The 22,865-nt window shown below is 43.9% G+C and overlaps 2 pseudogenes; both read right to left on the reverse strand.

Annotated features, from left to right (window-relative positions):
- Nucleotides 1–4,482: 4,482 nt before the first annotated feature.
- LOC119530223 lies at nt 4,483–8,857 on the reverse strand (annotated as a pseudogene).
- Nucleotides 8,858–9,213: 356 nt separating this feature from the next.
- The window catches only part of LOC119530224, a 42,633-nt pseudogene continuing 28,981 nt past the window's right edge, over nt 9,214–22,865 (reverse strand).

Raw genomic sequence — 22,865 nt, forward strand, 5'->3', positions numbered from 1 at the left:
GCACACCCTGTGAAGAGAGCGACATTAGCACGCGTGGGAAGGGAACGTGGTCCTCAATCAGGGTTTCTCCATCTTGGGTACACACATCTTGGCTACACAATGGAATCTACTGGGGAGCTTTAAAAAAATACTGGGGATTCTGATTTGATTGGTTGGGACATAGCCTGTGCATTGGGAGGTTTTGTTGTTTTTCTTTTAAAGCTGCTCAGGTGATTCTCACATGCAGCCGAGGTTGGGAACTCCCATCCTGGAAGCCCTTTCTGTCTCCTGCACCACCCAACACAGTCTTGTCCCCTGAGTGAGGACAGTCTCTTGACTGCTCAAATCCTGTCTCCCAGGCCCTGGGATCAGTTCATTATCCCTGGGCAGTCAGGGCACTTGCTCTTTCAGAATCCCAGTCTGCAACGAATAATTTGTGTGTGTGTGTGTGTGTAAGTATGTCCTATGCAATATCTGGGGCAGACTTATACTAAAAATTCACTCGTTGGTTATCTGAAATTCAAATTTAACTGGGATCCTGCATTTTATCTGACAACCCAAATCCTCCTTCTCAACATCCAGGACTTCCAAAGTGAGGGTATGTGAGGCAAGAGTATCCGACTTTGGAGCATCCAGCTTTGCCAGGTGAGGCTGCCAGGAAGGACTTGTTTTCAGGATCCTTTATAAAAACTGCCCCAGATGCACAGACAACAACCTCCTTGTCTTCTTGGCCGTGGAGTCAGCTTTCCATGAATATGTTTCACAAGACTGAGAAAACCGGTTTCTCTTCTCCCTGGCACCAGATGGAGTATGCCGGTGACGCAGCCACTTAGAATCTGGGAGCCCAGAACTTGAACATGGAAAGATTTTTTATTCCTGGAACCAGGTAACGTGAGCCAGAAAGCTATATATAAAATTTGGTAGAAATGTCATAGATGGCACATTCTGAGAAGATTGGCCGTCGGTGATCTGTGTTTAGATCTGCAGCTGGCACCCACATTTTAGGCACCCAACCAATGCTATGTTATAAAAGTAATAATTACTGTGTGAAGTCAGTGGCACAGCAATCAAAAAGCAAGGGTATAAATTAGGATAAGTTGCTTATTCATTCAAAAAATATTTCTTTTTCACCTAGTATGTGTCAGGTATTGGGCATGCAAAGCGGTAATCCCGCCCTCAGTTGCTCCCATTCTGTTGGGGGCGGGGGGGGGGAGATGAGTGAAGGCAATTACAATGCATCCTGATGAGTTACTTTGATGCGGGTGAGTACAAGGTGCTATAGGGACCACTGGAGGGGACTTCCCTAGAGCTGGGTTTCAGTAAAGAGTCTCCAGAAGGAGACCTGACGCACAGGTAGGAATGAGTGGGGTGGAGAGGGTGGGAGAACAGAAGTTACTCCAGGCAGAGGAAACAGCATATGGAAGAGCTGAGAGAATGGAGAGAACATGGCACCTTCAAGGAACTGCAAGCTGTGGGGTATGGCTGGGGGGTACTGAGAAGCAGTCTCACGGAAAGCCCGGAAAGCCTTGAGTTTGGAGCAAAGGAAAGTCATGAAAGGGTATTTAAGCAGAAGGCAGCCACGATCAGATTTGTTCTGGCTATGGTAGGAGGATGCATTGGAGGGGGCAAGACTGGAGCCAGGGAGACCAAGCTGAAGGCTGTTATGGGCATCCAAAAAGACACCTGCTTAGGGTGGTGGCAGAGGGGTGAAGAGAAGAAGGCATGTTGCAGAGGTGTGTTACAGGCATCACGATCTGCAGGACACAGAGATTTGAGAGGATGGGAGGGGCAAAGGAAAGACAAGGTAGATAGCCCAGCTTGAGAACTCCAGGCTTGGAGACCCAACTGCTGTCTTGACCATCCTCATGGAAGGCTAACAGACTTTTCTAACTGAGCATGACCAGTACAGAAGTCTTGGTCTCATCCTCCTCCCTCCCTCTGGATTTCTCCCTCCATTCCCCTTTTCTTTCTTTCTCTCTTTACTTCCTATTAATTCCAGTTCTGTCCCTATCTATTTGACCTCAGGTGGTCACCCAACCAATGTGGACCTTAGCCTCTGCATCAGTTAAATAGGGGATATGGGTGAATTTCCTCAAGGTCATCTCTGTGGTCTCTTCCTGTCCTACCATTTGAAGGGTTAGAGATTTGAAGAAGTAGAACACAGCAGTTATGAGGGTGGGTTTCCAAGTCTGACCACCGGGGCTTATCACAGCTCTCCCACTGCTAGCTCTTTAATCTAGGGAAAGTCACATAAACACTCCAAGCCTCAATCCTCATCTACAAAATAGGAACAACGATAATACCTACTCATATAATTGTGAGGAGTTCATTCACTTGCACTGTGTCTGGTACATAGTAAGTTCAATAAATGTTGGCTATTTTTTTTAAATAATAGGTAATTGCCTTAGTTTGCTAGGGCTGCTGTACCACGAGTTGGTGTCAACAATTGGAATTCATTGTTTCACAGTTCTAGAGACTAGAAGTCCAAAATCAAGGTGTCGGCAGGGCTGTGCTTCCTCTGAAGTCTGTAGGGTAGACTCTGGTCCATGCCTTTCTCCTGGCGTTGGGTGGTGGTTGACAATCCTCGCATTCCTTGGTGTTTGACACCATTTGCTAATGCTGCCAGAATGCAAAACACTGAAATGGATTGGCTTTTATAAAGGGGGTTTATTTGGTTACAAAGTTACAGTCTTAAGGCCATAAAGTGTCCAAGGTAATGCCTCAACAATTGGGTACCTTCACTAGAGGATGGCCAATGGCGTTCGGAAAACCTCTGTTAGCTGGGAAGACATGTGACTGGTGTCTACTTCGGAGTTCCGGTTTCAAAATGGCTTTCTCCCAGAACGTTCCTCTCTAGGCTGCAGTTCCTCAAAAATGTCACTCTCAGTTGCTCTTGCAGTATTTGTCCTCTCTTAGCTTCTCCAGAGCAAGAGTCTGCTTTCAACGGCCACTTTCAAATTGTCTCTCACCTGCAGCTACTCTCTCAGCCTCTGTGCCCTCTTCAAAATGTCTCTCTTGGCTGTAGTACGTTCACTCCTTCTGTCTGAGCTTATATAGTGCTCCAGTAAACTCATCAAGGCCCACGCTGAATGGGCGGGGCCACAGCTCTATGGAAACTATCCAATGGGGTGCATTTCCATGGAAACAACCTAATCCAAACGTTCCAACTTAATCCCCACTAATATGTCTGCCCCCACAAGACTGCATCAAAGAACATGGCTTTTTCTGGGGGACATAATATATACAAACCAGTACAACACCTTAACTCAGTCTCTGCCTCAGTGGTTGCCTGGCATTCCCAAGAATGAGCAAACCAGTCTTTCTTCTCCCCTTCTTATAAGGACCCCAGTCATATTGGATTAAGGGTCCACTCTCTCCAGCATGACCTCATTTTAAGTTGCTCAATTCCATCTCTAAAGACCCTATTTCCAAATAAGGTCACATTGTGAGCTGCTGGGAATTAAGACTTCAACATATCTTTCAGGAAATCAATTCAACTGCTCACAGTCATTATATTAATAATAGTCATTATTTTTATCTATGCATGAGCAAATGTGAGCAGGTAAGTGCGCATTGTAATAACTGACATTTATTGAATACCTTCAATATGCCAGGACTTTTTCTAAATTTTACACTATCTGTTTGTCCCGAGCTCAACTCCTGGAGGTAGATACTATAATTTTCTCCATTTTATGTCAAGGAGGCTGAAGCACAGAGAAGTTAAATAACCTGCCCAAGGACACACCACTAAGAAGTGGCAGAGCTGGCCTCTGAACTCAGGAAGTCTGGTGTTGAGGGCTATGCTTTTTAGTTGCTACATGGACCTATCATAATACACACATGCTCAGCATCTCATTCTCCCTCGTTCCCCCCCCCCCTTTTTTTTTTGTAGAAAAGAACAAACTTTATAATCAAACAATACAAGAATCCATACAGGCTCTAAGCAGGCAGGGAGAAGGCAATAAAGGGGGGTGGGGAGAGGCAGTGAGACCAGATAGCCCCTGTAACACAAAATACCTGGAGAGATGAGTTGAGAGGGGTTGGGGGCTGTGTAAGAGTGGGCAAGAGTCTCAAGAAAGTCATGGTTTGGCTTCTTTTACTCTTGGGTGGCTGTCAGTATAGGGTGCCTGAGAGAAAAACTACCCAGATCGCAGAAGAGAAAGTTTCCAGCCTCCTTGGAGGGAAAAGACTGCTACAATCATGACAGAGGAGGGAGTGGAGACACTTAGGCAGTCAAATAGTTCAAAGCTGAGTGTTACCTATAAAACTCAAGATAACAAAAAGCTTCTTTGACTTGTAAACTTGCACTCATATATATAACCCCTCAAAACAGAATTCAGAACATACATGGAGTCTTTTCAACAGTGATACACAATGTTCTTCCCCTTGGAATCAGTGCTGTTAAATAAAAATGTACCAAATAGCCATTTTCCAAAGCAGCATTATAGTTGGGAAGAAGTGTTCGGAGCTGAGTGAATAATACTGCTGTAGGGTGCATATGTGTTAGGATGTGATGAGGAGCTTACTGAGGAGGGCATCATAGTAGGGACTGAAGACCATCTTGTTATAGTTGATGGGGCAAACAAATTCAATAGCAACTTCCTCTAGCTCTTTCTGAACTGGACCCAATCCAACAGGTACTATGGGGAATGGCTTCTGATGACCTGAGGCAAGGTAGGTTTCTAAAATGGTCAGGATACAAGAATCCATTATCCTGCGAATAGAGTCATCAGGACTGGCCACGGCCTGAGTCTGGCCCTTGAGCACTGTCTGCTTGTCAGAATGCAGGGAAATGCAGCTGCCCATTTCCATGCAGACTTTCTCCCCAGTGGTAGTCAGGGCATCTTCCACATGGAAGGAAGGCAGATGCAAATCTGTTGGCAGAATCTTGGCAATCATCTTGCGTTTCCTAGCAAAGTCTGCCTGGAATGAAATTCCTGGGGCTACCGTGCTAAAGGTGACCAGCAACACGGCCCCCAGGATGGTCAGGTGCTCCAGCTGAAGCTGAAGCTCTTGGAAGCAAGCCTGGTCCATCAAAACTGTTTCAGGAAAAGGTCTCTGGAGGTGGTCCCATTTCAGAAGTTTCAAGTAGGCATAATTATGGACAGCAACAGGACTCGGCCTGCTAACATCCCCAGAGCATGACCGAGTAACGCAGCCACTCCCACAGCGGGCAGGGAATTTCTATACTTCTGATTCATAAGGTCATGTGCAGCTTCTTCTAGTCACTGGGTAAGAAGTCCAGGGAATTTGGTTGCTTCTCCAAAAGCTCTTGAAACTTCTTCCTTTCATATTCAACTGACTGCTGCATGAGATGTGGCCTAATGCTAACTGACAGCAAAGAGTGCTATGTCCATGTTCATTAGGCCCAACAGAAACAATTGCTCTGAAAAGGGGCACTATTTCCTTAATGCCCTTTAATTTCATAACTTCCTCATCATGAGCAAGTGAACAGTGTCCCCATCATTCCAATAATGAATTCATCCAGTTTGGAAATGTCTAGGGCCCGATTCTCCACTTCCTGCTTTATCAGTTACACATCCAAGACTTCTGATATCTGGTTTCTCTGTCTAGTGTGACCAGGCAGCAAGAAAGATAAGAGTCTCTTTGATCTCCCCTACCAGTCTGATGGCATGTTCATATGTTGGGGAGTCTTCACTTAGCTGGGCACTCAAACAATCCCGAAAAGCTTTATGAACAATCTCCGTTATTCTCTTCTCCAAGCTGTCTTCTGGTAATTCAACTGGTTTAATCTGAAAGTCTCCATTTATTACAATTTCATGGGCTAGAGCCATGTTAGCGACTCCTTTCACCATCTCCAAGAGTTGTTCTATTGTCACAAATCGAGGAGGGCTGGAGTGAGGACTTGGCACTCTTGGGGGCTGGGAGAGGCCGGCTTTATTCTTTCCCGTAAAGCTTCCTCACAACCTTCCACATTAACTTCAAGGCCTTGCTCAGAATCATTTGCTTTTGACTTTCAATGCTTCATTTATACTGGACTTGTCAAGGTTTTCAGACGTTTCTCAATTAAATTTATTCCCATTCAGCCTTGGACTCGAGGCAGCGGCCCTCCCTGCACGGCTCGAGTGCGCGGCTCCCAAAATAGCCGCTCCTCAGCGACGGGAAGGAAGAGGCGGCTCTTAGCCACAAGGCTTCCGCTCCATGCAGGGCGGCGCCATCTTCCTGTATGGAGAGGCCTCAGTTTATTCTTTCAGGACACCCAAGTATCCCCTCATCCAGGATGAAAGGCTTGACATTCATTCAGCTTAGGCTATTTTTTTCACCAGCAACTCTAGATAACCTAGATCTGTGTTCCTCAAACTGTTCCGTGGTTCACTCCGTCTGTAGAAATCACATGTTAATAGATCTTATGCCCTCAAAAAAGTGTTCTGTGGCCAAATGAGTCTGGGATATGTTAAACTTAGCAACTTCCTGCCTTCTTCACTGCAGGACTTCTCAGAAACTTTAAAGTGCTCATCTACACTGTTACTTTCTAGGTGGATAATATAAAAAGTACTGTTTCTCAAACATATTTAACCATGGAACCCTCCCCCCCTTTTTTTCACAAAGCAACTCATATATTGCATGGAACATATGTGAGAAACAAGCACTATTCCTAAAAAGGAATAAATGCTCACCCGATTGTGGAGAAGAAAAGAATTTATTCACGGTCTTGCAAGAATGGACGCCCAACCAAAACGTAGGGATTGGGGCGCAGAACAATAGATTCAGCAGTATTTATCCCCTAAACCTAACCGCAAGTCCCTCCCCTGTTTCTCCATTGGCTGGATACTACAGAGGTTACATTCTATTGGACAAGCCTAACTAGCCCGCCCAAATTTGAAACATGCAGCCCTTCCAAATTGGAAACATTTGAAATACATTTCCCACGCAAATTTGCAACATTAGGAACTGTTGGAACAAATCCCCACCCCTGACTATAATGGTTATGCCCAGGCCTCTTTAGAGCCAGTGGGGGCTAGTTTGGTAGCAAGTTATGAGGCTATTTTGAGAACCTCTATTCTGAGGCTCCACCCTGCAAGGATAGTAGATAGTAGGCGGATAAGCAGGGGGACTGACTGTGGATAGTGGGCGGATAAGCAGGGGGACTGACTGTGGATTACAGTTTGTCTTTTTAACCTTCTACCAATTCCTTAACTGCCCCACCCTGCTAGGCACACCTGTCCTGTGTGAAAGCTAAACTTAATCTCATTCTCACACATATTTTGGGAAATATCAACCTAGGTGCAAATGCTGAGAGAGAAGAGCAGAAAGGCTGGGGAGATTGAAGAAGAACAGGACGATTAAAATCTGTAGTTGGGTAGTAAAAGCCTGAAGTTCAAGTACTAGTTCAGAGAGCACAGGAACACCATCTAACTTAGATGTCACAGATAAGGACAACTGGAACATGGATTTTCTTTGGACCACACTGTTCAATAAAGGGGATGGCGGTGGGATTTTAAATAAATATCCAATATTAGAGCATTTGATAACACAGGGTTCACATTCCCACATGACAGTATTGGCTGCCCTGTTTTGACTGGGCAAACACTCTTCAATTTGCCACAGTCCCCAGTATTTCCTATTTCATTACACTTTGCCCACTTCAATCATTTATGTTACACGGAGGTGTTTGAGTTTGTAACTCTTGACCTACCTGAATCTTGTAAACTTCACAGGAGCTGGGATAATGGCTTATATTCTATAACTACCACCCAGGCATTTTTTTTTTTTTTTGACATTTATTTTTATACCTTGTTTTTTTCTGATGACAAAAGTTGCTCATGCTGATTGTAGAAAACTTGGAAATACAGAAAAGTTTGAAAAATAAAATAATAGTCACATAGTAACCACAATTCAAAGATAACTACTGTTACTCTTCTGGTATATTCCTTCCCATCATTTTCTGTACATCTACATATATGTTTTTATCATATTTGGAATCACACCATATATGAAAATTTGTTATCTTACCTTATTTAGGGAGATTCTATCAGCTACCAAGTATAGATTGTTCTGCTATGGTGGAATAATTGAGTTTCTAAGAAACTTCTTGTTGTTAAAAATCACTTAAAATGGGACCAAGAGGTTAAAAGCTAGAAAGGTTTTAGATTTACAATAAAAAAGGTATTTTTTCTTCCAGAATGTCATAGAATAGTTTTATAAAAAAGGTACAGCTCTGAAAGTTGAACATTATTGAGCAAATTCAACATTACATAGCTCAAAAATGATTTTAATGATGAAAAAACTGATGTCTAAGTGCACACAAAAGGTTTGAATCATTATTTCACGAAACGTGAGAATGGGAAAAGCGACTTTTCTATATTAATATATAATTGTATATGTGTGAATGTAAATATTTGTGTAACTGATAATAAATTAGATTTATAAATAGGCACTAATGATTTCATCTACATTCCTAATATGCAAGTTGTTGAAAACATTTTTTTTAATTGGAAAACTTAGAGATCTCCTTATATTGGTGCATAACTAGTAATAATATTTGGCCCTTTGTCTGATATCATAACATCCTATAACTGAGAGCATTTGATGGTCATCCATGTAAACTCCATGAGTTAGGAGTGCCCTGTACAAATCACTATAAACGATTGCCCATTCTCAGCATGAAGGTCTTCCGTGATGGCAAACTTATGACTTCAGAAGTGCAGTCCAGAGCTTGGTTACTAAGAAGCTCTTCCTTACACTGAAGCAAAGGATCTTCGGCTGCTCTCCACCCAGTAGCCCAACACTGTTCTCTAAGGCTAATCTAATTCGTCTCCATACAACAGCATTTTGAGTATTTCAAGAAAGCCGTTATGTTGCCAAGCCATCTTTTCTAATTAAGCATGTCCAGTTTTTTCGTCTTTTCCTGACCCATTGTTTCCAGATGTGTCTAGAAACACAGAATGATTTTAGGATCATATAAAATAAAAAAAGGTGTTAAATGCAGAGAGCTTTGGATTAGAATAAGAAGAAGGAAGGGACAGGGAATCTGGTCCATATTAAGTATCTTTTGTGCCTTAGTTAATCATCGCAGTTAATCCTCACAGCCACCTGATGAGATGAAGTGTTGGTCAAGACTTTTTTTTTTTTGCTGCTGCAAAAAGCTGTATTGTTTACACTTGGTTCAAGGCTTATTAGAGGGTGGGAAAGTGGCTGGTTAAAAAGATTTCTCCTGGCTGGATGGAGGGCTCAGGCAGAAGCCTGGATGCCAGGGGAATGCAGAGGGGTCCCCTAAAGGCTTCTGGGCTCTGGAGCTCCTAGTTCTGCTTGAGGGGGGCGCCTTTCAAAGGTATATTTGCCCAGCCTGGCCTGTGTGCCAGCCAGACTGCAGACGTTGGTCAGGTGGCCACCCATCTTCTGGATGGGTTTCACCTCCTCATCCAGTAAATGGTTCTCCAGGATGTCACAGAGATGAGAGTCTGTGTTGCCAGATCCCAAGGCATGCAGATCCAGAAGAGCCTGTTTCAGGCTCTTCTCCAAGACCAGGGCAGCTTCCATGGCTTCCAGAATATTACCCCACTCATCTTGGGATGGCTTCTGCACATCCTGGAAGAGGGTACAGCTGCTGCACTGGTTTTGCATCTTCAAGGGACACTCGGTGCCCTGGTGCTTCTCCTTCACCAACTCACAGAATAAATGGTCCAAGCCCTTCAAGGCCACCCTGTCACGGTCAAAATAGAAGCCCAGAGAGAGGCAGGTGTAGAAGGCCCACAGATGCAGGTTGACCAGGCAGTTAACGGAGGCCTCCGCATCGGCGGAATAATTCTGATGGATCTGGGAGCTCATGATTGGTTGGCAACAAGGAGCTAACCACAAAAATCGGTGTTAGCTGGTCCTGGAAGCAGGGGCTGGCCCAGAAGATGGTTCCGGAGGTTGCAACTATGGTCGAGGCTGAAGAGGTGAGGGTAGAGACCCGGGTCTGTTTCATTCAAACACTGTTGAACCAAGAGACAGATCATGAGACCACTTAGTGTGCTGTGAGGTCAAGACTTTTTATCTTGCAACTGACAGAAAACCCAGCTCAAACTGGCTTAAGCAAAACAAACAGACAAATAAGGCATTTCCTGTGACCCACGGAACTGAAAAGTCCAAGAGCTAACCCTGGCCTTCAGTATAACTTGACCCAGAAACTCAAATAATGCCTCTAGGATGAGGTTTTTTTTCCCACCTTTCAGTTCTGCCATCTGCTATATTGCTTTCATTCTTGGTTAAGAACTTGGTGACTCCCTGCAGCTCCAACCTCACATCCTCCCAAGTTCAAGCTCAGCTAGAAAGCGGTCCAGAAGGTCCAATAAAAGTCCCATTGCATTTCATTGGTTCTGACTGTGTCACGTGCCTCCCTCGGAACCAATTATTGGGCTGGGGAAACGGATGATCTGGTTGGTCAGACCTGAGTCACATGTTCACCTCTGACACCAAAGATGGAGGCTCCAGCACCCAAATGCATGGACTGTGAACGGGGAAGGGGTGATTCCCCACCAGGAAATCTTGGTGCTGTTACCCTAAATAGTGGGAATGGAGTAACCGTCCACTTAATATTTTTTGAATTCTCCTTTTAGAGACAAGGGGACACAAGTCCAAGGAAATTAAGTTGTTCGCTCACACATTTAGAATGTTGTAGAACTGGGATTCATGCCTGCCTGACTCCAAAGCTGCCCTTTCCCCTCTGCCCACTCAGAGGCTAGGGGATCTTCAGCAGACTGGAACTGAACCTTAGCAAATGCGTCTCCACTTCCTATAATTTGGTAACTTTGAGTGGCAAAGTAACCAAACTTCAAGGCCTAGTGATTAATAAACTCTGATAAGTTGTTTATGCTAAGCTTCATGTTTAATCCAGAATTCCTGGCAAAGTGTTTGAATTTCTCCATGATTGGACCATGAGCTCATCAGCCTCTTCCCAGAACTTGAGGACATGGCTGCAAGGGCCATCGAAACCAGTTGCCCACTTCATCTTGAGTTTTGTTTCTGATAGCAGATTTGTTTCTGATAACTGTCACTTAGCCTTGTCTCAAGTAGCTTCAACAGCATGCCTACAGTGCTGCTTCCTAGACGAGGCTTGCTTGGCCAGTCACTGTTTTGTGGGTGTGTGTATTTTATCTTAATTTTGAAATAATTTCAGACTTACAGGAAAATTGTAAAAATAATACAGAAACAATACATAGAACTCTAATGTAATCCCCACTCAAATATCCAGATTTACCAATTATTAGCATTTTGCCACATTTATTATATCTATCTAGCTACCTACCTACCTATCTGTCTACCTATCTACCAATCTATATATCATCTATCTAAACATTTGAGAGTAGGTTGCACACATCATGCTCTTCTAACATCTAGCACTTCCGTGTACATTTCCTGAAAACAAGGATATTCACTTTTGTAACCACCTTACATATAGCTATCAAGTTCAAGAAATGTAAGATTGATATAAAGCATAGAATGCATATTTCAAGTTCTTCAATTGTCCCAATAATGACCTTCTGGGCATTTTTTCCTGTATTATTGATCCAGCCCATGATCATGTATTGCATTTAATTGTCATTGTCTCTCTGGTGTCTCTCTCTCTTTAATCGCAGATTTTGAGATGTGAATTTGATAATAGGGTCTGGTGCCTTCAAGTCACTGTGCATGCCAGACTCTATTATCTTTGTGCAGAGCATTTCACACATTTATCTTACCTATCTGTTCTGGAGACATTTGAGATTGCCACTCCTGAAAGAACTTTGACACTCTTCAACAGCTTGAACTGTTTTCTACAATAAACCATGATGTAGCCATACGTAGTATACCATCCAGCTGTTAAAAAGATAAACAGAGGCAGCCACATATGAACACTGTATATCTCAAAAACTTAACATTGAACAAAAAAAGCAAGTTGCAAAATCATGTTACATTTGGTATAGGGATACATAAGAGGTGAAAATGTAAAGACAAGCATCAACATGTCAGGGTAATAGTTCTTTGGGTTAGGAGAGAAGAGGTTCAAATGGTAAAAGGTAAATAGGCATGTCAATTTTGCGTGTATTGTGTTATTTCTTAAACTTGGTGGTGGATGTAGAAATGTTTGTTGTATTATTCTCTCTTTCATTTTTTACTAAAATATTTTATAATTAAAGGAAACTTGTTCCATTTATGCAGGTTTAAGGTTTTACCTCTCAGATGCTGTGTTGGTCAGCATTCAATGGCAGAGACATAATCTTAGCTCTCTAGCTAGTTTAGGCTGAAAGAGATTTAACATTGTTCAAGAATCCTTTGGGAGGCTGAAGGTACTACACTGAGCTTTTAGCAATGGCTTTGAGAGCTGTAGTGCAGAACGAGGTGTCACTAAGGGAACCACTGTCTGTCATGATCAAGACACTACCCACTGAATTGGGACACTACCAAGGAAAAACCAGACTCCATAGTGATGGTGTTTGCCAGGAGAAAGAGTGGAAGCAGCAGAGTGTGACCTCGCCTTCACTACTTCCTTCTTGTTGGTGGAACCTCATGTGCATCTGAAACCCTAGCTGCAAGGTATCCTGGGAATTGTAGATCTTAGCTTTCCAGCCTCTGTCATGGAGGAAGACACATTAGGAAAATTTTGGGAATGTTGATCCACCATATCCTCTGCAGCCATATTGTCCCATCCCTTAATCTCTTACTGCCCCACTACCACCTGATCCTCCAGTCCTGAGCTCCCACCTTCTCTCCCTCTCTAAACTCTCACCTCAAAATCCCATAATAGATTGGGATTGGAAGTTGGTGGGGCTCTTAGTAAAACACAAGATGCAATTTAGTAGGCACTTTTATAAGATGACATAGTTACACATGTAGGATACACGCACAGGATTGAGGAGAAGCCATTAGTCCTGGGAAAATATCTGGATTATGGTAGTTCCAGGGGGAAGGCAGCCATGCTTAGTGGTTAAAGAGCTTGACTCTGGACTCAGATTTTTTTGATGGCCTTGCCACTTACTAAAGGCTGATCTTGGTTAGATTCTTAAACCTCTCTGTCCCTCAGTTTTCTTATCTACAAAATTGGGATGATGATAACAATAAAACTTCCCCTACAGAACTGTTGTGAAGATTAAATGAGACAGAAATAACATTAATAGCAAGCACTAAAAGTCCTTACCAAGTTCCAGGCACTGTGGTATTAGGTATGATTTAACTCATTTAACTTCACACTGTCTTCATTCTCATCTTATAGATGAGGAAACTGAGGTTCAACCCCAATAGTCTGTCAGGATACAGGGAGGGCTCAGGACAGACCAAGCTCCTGATCCTTAACTGGAATTACTGATTAAAGAGTGCACAAGGTGAGGGTGGGGAGTGTGAAGTGAGTTGCTATATGGTAGGTCCTGGGAACACAGGCTCGGGCACAACAAAGACTTTCAGCAAATGACCATTTTATCATTTACACAGCACAAAGGGTCCAAAAGAGCAGGGGAAGAGATTCCATGACAGCTGGTCTCCCAGGAAGACCAAATTGCTAGGGTCAGTTTCGGTGGATGGCAGTTCTGTGCACCCTACTTTGCATGGGAGAGGAGAGATCCTGTGCCGCTTGGGTGTTAAGTATTTATACAACCCCAGAGGAAAGGGGCCCTGCCACTGAGAGTTCCTGTTCTGATAAGCAGCTGGAACTACTTGTTCCCAGTTTCTGGATTTAAGGTCTGGTCGGGTCTTTTCTTTACCTAACATCTCCCAAGGCTGTGGATTGGAAACAGACTGAAACATCTGTGCACAGCAGAAAAGGAGGAGGGTGTTGGTGAGAGCCGGGAGATGGCCCTGTGTGTCTCAGACTTCCCTAGCAGGGAATTAATAGCAATACCACCTTCAGTCAAATGGCAAATAGGTGCTTCATGTGGGCCTTGGTTGGTGGTGTAACAAGGCTGAGCACCACCCTCCCACCGCCAAGGGCAGATGTGTTATCTGCTACATGTCTCCACCTACAGTGTGGGGGGTAGGGGTAAGTAAAAGGAAGAAGCATCTATAGCGAGTTAAGCAACCTAATCCAGCTGCCTTAAATTAAGAAGGGAATCTCTTGGAAGTTGGTGGGAACTCTCCTAATGGGTGAGGGCCTAAAGGTGCAGGCTGGGTAAATAGCCAGAACTGGGGAGGAGCCCTAGAGTCAGACCACTGGGACAACATGGCCAGGGTCCCTTTGCTGCCACAGCTGGGCCTGTGCCACTGCAGCCCCATGAGCGGGTCTCACCACCGTTTCATCTCTGTGTCATTTCCTTCTGATTCTAAGTCCTGGGCAGGGGCAGCCAAGTGACTATGGCTGGATATGCCCAGGCTTCTGGTTCCTAGGGAGTGGAAAGTACCAGGGTGTGTTCAATTCCAGCCACATATTTCTGCCTAGGAAAGGTTCTGAGCCTGCAGCTTCCTTTCTATTCTTTACAAAGGGGGCTTAGCAAATGTGAGAGAAGAGTTAAGGACAAGCTAGTACCCATCTAGGATTCCCACCCTCCACATTTGCATGCCCCCCAGGCAGGACCAGCTATATGATTTGCAGGGCCCAGTGCAAAGTGAAAGCGTGGGACCTTCATTAAAAGTTATTAAGAATTTCAAGATAGTGACAGCAAAACGTTAAGCCCAGCATGGGGACCTTCCAAGTCTGGGGACCTGTGCAATTGCAAGGTCACTTGTCCATGAAGCCATCCCTGTCACCAAGGAATTATCCCCAAAGAGGAAAGTTGTTTGGGTGCTGGACAATGTTTACTCTACTGGAATCCCCGTTTTTCCTCCTGAAAACTTAGCTGAGCAGGTGACACATGATTTCTGTGGAGCCCTCACAATATATGAAGCTTATTGCCTCGCTTCCTTCTTCCTGCAAGCATTTCTTGAACATCTTCTTATTGTGTAGAGCACTGGGCAAGGCATTGTTCCAACCTTCAAGATACTCACAATCTAGTGATGGAGATAGCTTCCTGAGCAAACAACTAAAAATACAATGTGATCCCTGGAACCAGGGAGGATGCTTTTAGGAGAGGGGTCCTCCAGGTTGGCCTGGGAGAGGTGGGAATGGGTCCTTGATGGGCCATTCCAAAGGGCATGGACTGTTGTAGACTAAAAACCATTCAGATCTGTCTTTAGAAAATCATGTGGGAAGCAGGGTGGAGGCTAGATTTGTAATAGACAAGGTTGGTACTAGGGAGCCCAGTTATGGTGAGCCCTAATCAGGTCCTGTTCTACAGCCACAGTCACTGGGATACAGAGCAGGGGCTGAATTCAAGAGTTAGTTCAGAGATGGAATCAACTCCAGTGGGCAATTGATTGGATTCGTTGGGGGTGGGTGTGTAGTAAAGTTGGGAGAAGATTCTAAGATGCCTATTTGGCTTCTGACTTTGGGAAGATATGTAGATACAGGAAGAAAGCAAGTTTAGAGGGAAAGATCATGCATGTTATTTAGTAACTTTGTAAATCAATAAAGAGGTTGGAGAGCTACTTATCACTAACTGTTTTTCCCCATTGTGCATCTCCTACCTCCCTGCCATCCCCCACCCCCCCAATGACCATGCACAAACAAAAAAACACAAAGGACTCACCATAGTGGTTTGGAACTGTGTGTACTCCAGAAAAACATGTTCTTAAAGTTCACCCATTCCTGTGGTTGTGAACCCATTGTAAGTAGGATCACTTGATGTTACTTCAGTTAAGGTGTGACCCACCTCAGTCAGGGTGGGTTTTAATCCTGTTACTGGAATCTTTTAAAAGAGAATGAAATTCAGACAGAGAAAGAAAGCTACAGATGGAGCAGCCAGAAGCTGAACATCAACAGAACCTGTAAGACAAGGGAGAGACCAAGGGACATCACCCTGTGTCTTGCCATGTGGCAAACTAAGGACCAAGGATCGCCAACAGCCAGCCCCAGAGTGCCACTGTCTTTGGGAGAAAGTATTGCCTTGATGACACCTTGATTTGGACTTTCTTTCAGCCTCAAAACTGTAAGCTTATGAATTCCTATTGTTTAACCTGACCCATTTCATGGTGTTTGCTTTGGATAGCCTAGGAAATGAAAACACTCATCAAGGTCCTTAGCAGAAATATGTCAGGTTAGAAAACCGGGAAGTGGAATGAAATATAGGTTAGTGAATCCACCCAGGAAGCAATCAAAACAGCACAACTGGTGAAAAGAAAATTGAGAGTTTGTAATTGTTTCTAGTTCAAAAATTAAGGACAATCATTATAATACAAATCTGTTTAAAAAAAAGATAGAAACAATTCCCTTGGCTTTTATCACCAGACTATTTAGTAACTTATTCATTTACACATTTAACAGACTGTAGTAGATGAACTCAGGGACTTAAGTTAGAAAATGTATGGGAGGGAGAGAGGGAAATTCCTTATAAAGTTCAACTAAATCCTTAAGTTTAACAATACCCTTAATGGTTTAATTGCTTAATAGTCACTTTGTATACACAACATGAATACTTGAAATGATTAACAGGAGGAAAAGATTGGTGGCAGCCCATACCATTTTCCTTATTTAGAGAGCATTTGAGCAGACTTTATAATGCAGTCTTAAAATAGCCACTAATCGGATTCCGATTTCAGGAGCTGTAAGACTCTGGCAGCCTTAGCCGTGTTATTGGAGTGGCAATCAGCATTAAGCCACACCATGTCCATTTCACACTTTATGGACCTCTTATTCCACCTCAGCAGTGATACAGTGCCTCATATATGCCAGGTCCTCTCATGGGGGAAAACATTCCTTTGATAAAACTTAGCAAGTGATTTCTTGTCTGCTGAAACCTACACCAGTTTTCAAGTTAGCCAGGTTTGGTCTTAAAGCAAGCCATTTTCTTGCTTTCCATGTTGTGACAAGGACTCTGACACCTTGGGTTGCCACCTCCAGAGCCGTGTGGTTTTCTTGGCTTGATTTTGGGAGACAGATACAGGGAACTATAATGACTGAGACATCACATTCTTGGAGCTAGTTTCTGAGCCTTCTTTTGCAGCTTTCCATGGGAGGGTTTGCAGTAGCAGGTGGTAGGGGGAGACGGAGAGAGAGGTGTTTCTACTGACACACTTTTCATGTAAGTAATTGCTCCATGAATTTGGTTTTTGAGTGCTTCCACCTGCATGGTTTGGCAGCTGGGGAAGATGATTCATACAACAAAGCCTGATGATAAAGATCCCCCCTTCTCTTTGCCTTGAAGATGTTGGCTTTAGTCAGATACCAGATGTCCAGTGGTTCATGTACCCCCTTAGGAGGGAAGGTCTGAGCTGGTCTGGGGGACTTCATCTGTGGGAAATCGCTGTTACTCTTTCTTTACAGGGACCCATCTCTGTGTGTTTAGAACCAACCAAACTGGACTCCTCTCTAGGATGTACAAATGTTTCCATCTCATGATGACCTGTACTCTGGGGAGTTGAGAATGACCAATTTGATTTGAGTTCAAAAACTTAACTGAGCATCCTCTTAAGTGGAATTATTCACATTCCTGTAGCACGTCAAGTGAAACTGGAATCTGCTCCAATATTTGTGCTGGAAGCAAGTGGAAGTTTTGTAACCAGCCTTTGGGGGAAGATGCCAGATTTCCAAATGGACAAAGATGTAATCTTGCTGGGAGGGTTGGCAGTCAGAGGGCATGAAGGGAGTCACACACTGTACTTTTGAGCCAGGGTAGGACAGTGGTTGTCACTGAGAAACCGGTGAGAAGTGGCTTAGCAGATGGCTTTATGTTAAAGTTTCAGGCCATGAAAAGTCTAGGCTATAGGTAATTTCTGGATGACTGGGTCTAGAGCACATCAGTACTAAAACAGCTTCATACATTCTGCTGAGTTAGTGACAGTCATTGTTTGGCCATCTGTTCCTGGGGGTGGGGTGGGGTGGGCAGAGCCCTTGATTGCTGAACCAGGGGGGCTGGAGCAGCCTTCTCCATGAGAATCCTTGCCCCATTGCTGTGTTTTCTGCATCCAACTTGGACAGCCTTCAGATTGACTGGGTTAATCCAGGTACTGCAAAAGCTTCCTGCTAGAAACAAGAATTCTTGCGTTTGCTTCAGTAAAGGAATGTGGTTGTTTGGCTTCTCCCTACCTCATGGAAGCTGGTCAGTGGCCTCTGGGCATGGAGTCTACCAGCTGGGAAGGTGCACATCTGGGGACCAGGTGGGATGCAGATGCAGGAAGAGGGGTTCTATGCTTAAATATCTCTTCCTTGGTGAATGCTTTCATGACAACCCAATATAATTTATCTCCTACCCCAGGCATTTCCTGCCACATCATTCTGATATATTTCCATGTATATTATAGCATTTATTATTATCTAAAATTATCTTGTTATTTTAAGTATTTACTTACTTATGGTCTCTTGCCCCTCTAGAATGTAAACTCCAGGGGAGCAGGTATCTCATTTGTCTTGTTCAGGACTCTGTCCTCAGCACCCTGGACAGTGCCCAGTCTAGGTAGGTGCTCGATAAATACTTGCTGAATGCACTGGGCATAAGCACTCAACAGAGCCCCCAATTTTTTTTCTTTTTTTTTTCATTCAGATGTTTGGCTTAGGAATTTTACTAAAATGAATTATTTAGTTTCATGTCTTCTATAGACAGAAAATTAAACCTACTCTGAGATTCGGAGGCATCATCGTGAACAAGGTTTACTACAAGTTATAATCCAGTCGTATGGATGTGCATGAAGTTTTTTATGAGGAGTTGTTGTATGCTTGGCTCTGCTTTTTATAACTTTTCTCTCTTCATTTTGGCCAAGCTATCAGCTCTTTTCATTCTGTTATTGAGTGGCCCCATCAGCCATTCTCCTCCTGTTCATTTATGACTTTGGTGGACTTGGGAATTGGGTACTCAAGCTTGTGATAGATGAATCTAAAATTCAAGTAAATAGGTCTTGACTAGGAAGTAAGGGAATCCCTTGTGAAGTACATGGCTATAGAAACATGTCCTTGGTGGCCTGTATTTAATCTACTCCAAAATTTTTTCCTCCCCTAGTTCATGGAGTTGAGTTAAGGTATTTTGTTTCCAAACAACAGAAACTGATTCTGGTTATCTTAGGCAAAAATGAGCCATTTTTGGAGGTCTATGGGAGAACTCATAGACTTGAAGGAATTCTATGTCACCAAGTGGCTTACAGCCTGCATGAGGAAATTTGATAAAATATCAGTTTGAAAAAAATTAAATAAAAAAAAAAGAAAAAGAAAAAAAATCAGTTTGAGGCAATATAAGAGGCATTATAATGTTCTTTCTGTCAAATCTCCAAATTAATTACAGACTCTAAATGTGCTAAGTATTCTGAGTAAGGAGGGATCCCTGTACATGGAGGATGTCTTGCCTAGGCTTTAAGGGAGAGGCGAGATGGGAGTTGGAACTTAAGGGCAATTGTAATTTATCTAAACGGAGAGGAGTGAGAGCAGGGTCAGGATGAGATGGGTGGGGAAGTGAGGGCAGGGGCAATTCAGGCTCAGGGAACAGCACAAGCAAAATATGGCAGCAGGATATACGGTACAACATCTTACGGGCATGTAAGTAAACCAGTATTTCTGGAGCAGTGGTTTCCAGAAGGGGCATAGTGGGATGTGGAACTGGAGAGGTAGATCAGGCCAGATTACATGGGGCCTTACACAAGTTAAGAACCTGGACCAACTTCCACAGCTGAGCAATTGACCTCAAAGGATGAAGTAAAAACCTATCAGCAACGTTTAACCAATACTTAGTTTATTCTATGGATAGTTCATTCATACTCTGACCTTGAAGGTGTGACTTGCTTTCTTTATCTCTCAAATAGAAAGTGAATTCCATGATCTAGGAATTGCTAGGTATAATGCTACTCATTCATTTGTTCATCAACTATTCATTGACTGTCTGTTATGCACCAGACTTGGTGCTTAGTGCTAGGGACATGGGTGAGCAGGCGAGCCAGTGCTTAGCCACATGGGGTTGCCAGTCTGGTGGGGCTAAGAGAGATTAAACTGTTATAAGGTGTGGTGTCTGTTATGGCATAGAAGGTCTGGGTACCCTGGGGTCAAGCACCAAGGAACTTAACCTGGTTTAGGGGAGAGGGAGCATTTCATTGAAGAACTAATATTTAAGCTGAGATCTTGAAGGTGAAAAGCTGTCAACCATATCAGAGTAGGCCTCACAAGATTAGAAATCATGTTGATGTTGCTCACCATGGTAGAACCTCAAGGTAGAGGCTGAGTCCATTTTTGTTGCACGGAGGAATAAATGAATGAATAGTAGCATGGGGTAGTCAGCACATGAAAAATGAAGGAGAAAGTTTAACATATCTGAAGTTAGGAATGCCAGAGGAAAATCTCAAGATTTGTTATTGGGGAGTGTTCTGGTTTGTTGATGCTGTTGGAATGCAAAACACCAGAGATGGACTTATTTGGGGCTTATTTGGTTACACAGTTACAGTCTTAAAGCCATAAAGTATTCAAGGTAATGCATCAACAATTGTGTACCTTCACTGGAGGATGGCCAACGGTGTCCGGAAAACTTCTGTTAGCTGGCTTGCATCTGCAACAAGTTCTGGTTTCTAAACGGCTTTCTCCCAGGATGTTCCCCTCTAGGCCATAGCTCCTCTTCAAAATGTCACTCTCAGTTGCTCTTGGGTGTTCTCTTTTAGCTTCTCTGGAGCAAGAGTCTGCTTTCAAAGCCTGTCTTCAAACTGTCTCTTATCTGCAGCTCCTCTCTCAGCTTCTGTGCGTTTCACAAAGTGTCCCTCTTGACTGTGGCAAGCTCGCTCCTCTTGTCTGAGCTTATATAGTGCTCTAGTAAACTAATCAAGGCCCATGATAAATGGGCAGGACCACACATCCACAGAAATCATCCAATCAGATTTATCATCCACAGCTGGGTGGGTTGCATCTCAATGGAAACAACCTAATCCAAACATTCCAACTTAATCAACATTAATATGTCTGCCCACACAAAAATTGCATCAAAGATAATGGTGTTTTGGAGGACATTGTAAATTCAAACTGGTAAGGGAGGTAGGCAGGGGCTAAGTAAGGGAGTTTTATAAGCCATGTAAAGGAGATTGGACTTTATCTTGGGGTCAAGGGGAAGCCACTGAAGATTCAGATAGAACAGTGACTGGTAATAGTTGTATTTTAGAAGCAGCACTTCAGCTGTGGTGTGGCTGGGAGGGAAACCAGCGATGGGTGATAATTCAAGCATGATGGTGGTTTGCTCTAAGAGGTGGGGAGATGAGGATGATACAGGCAGAATAGGTTGGGTTTGGTGAGTGATTGCATTTGTGGTGAGGGAAGGAGTGGAGGCAATTCAGCTGACCCCTGCACAGCTGGCGTAGGAAGCTTTGAGGATGGTGATGCCGTCTGCTAAGGCACGAAACGCTGGAGGCAGAGCACGTTTGGGGTCAAGATGCAGTGCTAATCTTTAGTCACACTGAGTATGGGATGCCCATGGCTATTGTGGAGGTGCCCAACACAGTTGGATGGATGTGCTGGGAGCTCAGGAGGGAGACATGAGCTGGAGGCAGTGTGGCAGGAAGATTCTGCATAGAGTGACAGCCAAAGTCACGGGAGTTGTAGATCACTGGGCAGATTGTGTAAAGAGAGAGGAACCGAGTTATTTCACATTTTGCAACTGTCTTGGCTGCAGTCAATTAGCTATTGTTATGGTAAAGGCTTGCACAACCCCTCTTTTGCTTGTGGGATGCTTCCTAAGTCATAAACTGATTTGTTAAATCTTTTGACTGGCACTAATAATAGCTACTGTTTACCGAACAACAAAACATGTACGAGGCACCTGGCACTTTCAGCTGTGTGACTTTGGAGAAATTGCATAGCCTCTCTATTCCCTCACACTCAAAATAAGGGCAAAAATCAGGCTGTTGCAAGATTGAATGGGTTACTCTATGTAGGTGCTTAGAACATTTTGTAGCACATCACAGCTGCTATTTAAGATTTGCTCTCTGTCACCTGTATTATCATTGCTGCTATTTTAACCTTCCAATTACTCTGCACAGTAGAAATTTGTTGCATCATTTCCACAATGACAAAACAGAGGCTCAGAGGGTCAAATAACTAACCTAGACTCTACCCCTAATCAAAGAGTACTTTTGGTTATAAGAAATGGAAATCCACCTGAGCTCTCTAGAGTAAAGAAGGGGGATGTATGTATGCATATCAGCAGAGGATGCAGCTATGTATATCAGCCAGGGCCCCGTGGTTGCAAATGAAGAAACCACCTCTAGTTCAACCAAAGCAAAAAGAAATTTAAAGGGAAAATAATGGAGGCTCACAGAACTTATGGCTGAGGCAGATGGGGCAGGGCCCAAGGCGCCTCTGGAGAGATCAGAAGCAGGGGGCCTGGCAGGGACAGCTCGGGCAGGCAGTCATTCCCTCGGCAGCTGAGGTGAATGTCCCCCTTGTTCACCCAGCTCTGGCCACAAGCCCAGATATGGCGGTCCCAGGGGGTGGGCAGAAGGTTCTAGTCCAACCCCTCAGTATTGTAAGAGGTGGGTACCTCCTTGCAAAATGACTCACGGCTGGGAGAGGTCACTCCCCAAAAGGAAACAGAGGCACGTTTTTGAAGGCAATGGGTATTGGAGAGCTAAGAAGACGCAGCACTGTGCTTCACCTGGACTTGACAGGTGAGACTGTTTCCAAGTCGCACTCTGGGCCCTCTTTGTATTTCTGCTTCATTCTTCTCTTTCCCTCTTTCCTTGAAAATGGACTTTTTCTGCAGCCTGGATCATAGGGTAGAAAACGGCTCTCCACAGTCTCAAGATGTCTTGACTAGTCCAGCCACAGTGGAACTGAAATCTCTTAGGACATTTTGGGTTTCCAGGCAAAGGGCTCATTCATCCAGCTTTGACTGGGTACTTACTACATCTGGACCAGTCATTTGAGGCCAGGGGACAGAGACATTCAGACACCATCAGTGTGGATTGGGAGGGGCACTGCAGGAAAG

This window comes from Choloepus didactylus, chromosome 3 (genome assembly GCF_015220235.1).
Source record: "Choloepus didactylus isolate mChoDid1 chromosome 3, mChoDid1.pri, whole genome shotgun sequence".
In the NCBI taxonomy this organism is placed as follows: Eukaryota; Metazoa; Chordata; class Mammalia; order Pilosa; family Megalonychidae; genus Choloepus; species Choloepus didactylus.